Source organism: Numenius arquata, chromosome 1 (assembly GCF_964106895.1).
Source record: "Numenius arquata chromosome 1, bNumArq3.hap1.1, whole genome shotgun sequence".
Lineage (NCBI taxonomy): Eukaryota > Metazoa > Chordata > Aves > Charadriiformes > Scolopacidae > Numenius > Numenius arquata.
In genome coordinates this window covers 58,042,667-58,046,085 of record NC_133576.1, presented here as the reverse complement: position 1 = coordinate 58,046,085, position 3,419 = coordinate 58,042,667, and positions in this window count along the sequence as shown.

The following is a 3,419-nucleotide window of genomic DNA, read 5'->3' as shown; positions in this document are numbered from 1 at the left end:
AAAAGAAGATTCATAAACAGATGACTGTGCATACTGGTTCCATATCACCTGTCTTCTGTACGAGAGCTAAATCTGAAATTTGCCAGACAGTAGCCACTCCTATTATTCTGTATATTAGCGTTCTTCTCATTTAATCAGGGAGTTAACCAAGATGTGTATGGAGAAAGCTTTTGTGAGACTCAGCGGGTGACAGAATTTGGAAGGATGCTGTGGAATAATATAATTCATTTTTTAGCATTGTCTCAAAGGACTTCTCAGACATTGAGATATATATACCAATTGTGTACACTCCTTCAGTGCTTCCAAGCTGTCATTGTTTTGGCCTTAGCTGGAAATGTAAACAGGAAAATATATGCTTGTTGGGTTTTCTGATTTTCATAACTCATCTGAATGTGTTTTTTCTTTGTAATCACTTAAAGCTGACACCTGAATTCAAATTTAGAATTGCTGCAAGTGACAGCAACATAAATAGCTATAGTCTTGCTTTCAATTATTTAGAAATTACTACTGGTAAAATATATCAGTTTGCTTACCAGTACTATTGACTTCAGTTTGAGCCCTCAGGGTGTATACTTGATTTGGAATTTATTCTAAGCTACATATCTAAGAGGCCTGCAATTTAGCAACATATGAGGTGTTTACTAGAGTGTTATTGCTTCCTACTACAGGTAAAAATGGAGAAAATAAAGTTTTATGCAGGATTCCATAGTCATTGCAATAGTAAATGGTAAATTTGCTGATCTCTATAAAACGTGAAGAGCAGAGCAAAGATTTTTAGAGAACTCAAAATGCTATTAATATAATTGCTTAGCAAAATTTCTTACTGCTGAGGAGCTGAAATTTGTCCCCTGGTATTATCACTGAGTTCTCAAATAAGAGCACCCAACTTTCAAATGTGCATAGCACTACACAAATTAATGCTAACTTCAGTAAGTCTAGAGATACCAAATACGTCTGAAGCTACATAACTATAACAGAGGAGTCTCAACTTGGACACTGACATTTGTAAAATGCTGATCTGATATGTATCAAATAAAGGGGTTTTAAAATAAAGTAAGGTCTGAAAAAAAATCCTCTCCTCTCTCCTTATATTTGTGGTAGTTCAGTGGGTGATGCCTCTGAGAGTCCAAGTGACATCTCCTCGCCCTTTCCCTGGTGGAGCTGGCCCAGCCCCGGCAGGGACCCCTCTGCAGCTCCAGTTTGAGCTTACCTGAACTTAAGGAGTAAGAAACGTGGGGTGTGGACATGTGGGGAGAGGGGAGAAAGAAATTAAGGTCTCTGGCCAGCCAGAGGCTCTGGCACCGATGCTTGCTGGCGTTGCCTGGTCCAATCACTGGAAGCTGGCTGGCAGATCGCATCCCTGTCTATCCGGGGAGCTGTGCATCTGTTTGAGGGAAAGCAGCATTTGGGGTCATGCAAATGTCTGTGGGGATCTACACAGGCCTGGGGGGCCACGGGAGGCTGCATGGGAGGGAGAGGTAGGGCATGGTATGCTGTTGCTTGTGCATCAAGCTGGGGCAAGGAGTGCTGAACCAGGGAAAGGGTCAGGGGCGAAAGCTGTCAGAGATAAAATATGAGAGGAGGGTGGGCATCTCAGCATAGAGGGTGAGACACATATTTGGGGCTAATGCATGTGGCTGAGTTTTTTTTAATATAAACATTGTCTTTTTATTTCTGTTCTTCCAACATCCTGCTATGCTTTTTTAGTGGTTTTATGTTTTGACAATTCTGAATGGTGTTTTTTGATTCATAGCACAGCTTTTAAGATGAATTGCTTTGAAATGAAAGCTTTGCTTTAATGGAAATGTTAATCTTAACAACAGATCTGAAGATGGCTGGCATGACTAATTACATTATTTGATTGTTTCCGGCTTCACCATTCCCTTTTTCTGTTACTGCACCGTACGCGGGAAGACCATATAGAGTTGAATTATTTATCTTAAACGTTCAGCTAAAGTACTAAGGTTTGGGGATGTTACAGCAATGAGATATATGCTGTAGGTAAGCAACTTAAAGAAAAATTATTTTCATTCCTTTATATTCCAGTTTGCAGTTAATCGGTATCATCTGCCTACCATTTTGAACTACCTCACTTAGGGGTCTTATTTCTTAGATAGGTAATGAGAGTGGAGCACTAGAAAAGTGTTTTGTGAGCCCAGAGGCTCCAGCTGTTTGTTTTCAGATATATGTTTGACTGCTTTTTACAGTTTCTGATAATTTTGGAGGCCCATGAGTTTAAGAGTCTGTACTTCTGCTGAACGTTTTTCATGCAGGCTCGTGTTTACCACTGGCTCTTTGTCAAAACACAGGACTGAGTAGATACCTCATGCCTTTCAGTCACCCTGGTATGTATGAACAACTGCACTGGCACAGTGGCAGGTATGGCACGGGATGTACAAGTCACAGAATCATAGAAACACTGGCTGGTAGGGATCTCTGGAGGTCGTCTAGCTGAACTTCTCACCTAGAGTGGACTATCCTCACTGTTTGGTCAGCCATACCTTTATCTACCTGAGCCCTGAACAATTCTAAAGGTGGAGATCCCACAGCCTCTCCCACAGCATGGTATAGGCCACCTGTGCCAGTGCTGCACTACCCTCCCAGCTTTTCTTTTGCAGGTGCAACCTGAACCTCCCAAGCCTTAATGTACTGCTCCCTGTATGTAATGGTGCAACTTGTATTTGTAGTTGTGTAGTATTTGTAATAATGGAGGCAATGGCTAAGGTACTGAGGAAAAAAAACAAAACAAAACAAAACAAAATGAAACAAAACAACTTTGATCATTTAGTGTTAAGGAAGTTAAAGTTTATTCTATTTTTAGATGACAATAAAACACAGAGGTTTTTTAAATTTTCTTTTTTTTTGAGGGGGCATAGACTATTTGGTCTCAACAATACTTATCAAGCAAACAGTTAGAAAAATAACTTATGTTACAGCTTCCTAACAAAGTTCCAGTGCTTTTTAGTCTTCTTTCAGTATCTGCTTTACATTGATAGAGATCTCTTGAAGGTGCAAAAGTTGCAGTTATTTCATATCACTTTGAGTTCTTCATCACTAAGGTTCTTCTGGTGGTCAAGTTTTTTCTCACTTTCTATTAGATACGCTTTTGAGGTCTCCCTCTGGAAAGATCAAGACGTTCCTCATGGGCATTAGGAGTATGTGTTATTCTTATGTCTGTCTTGGTCTGTATACAACTCTATACTTCCAAGCTTTTGTATCTCATTATGGAGGAAACAAAAAGACGTTGGATACAGCACACTTAGGAAAAGCAGCACAAATAGTGTGTAATGTTATACGCATAATTCATAGGAAATCCACAGGACATATATATTTTCAATTTTTGCATGTTTTCTAGTTACCACAAAACCAGCAGGTTTAGTTGCTGTTGTCTATGAACTGGTAGATTAACAGTCAACCAG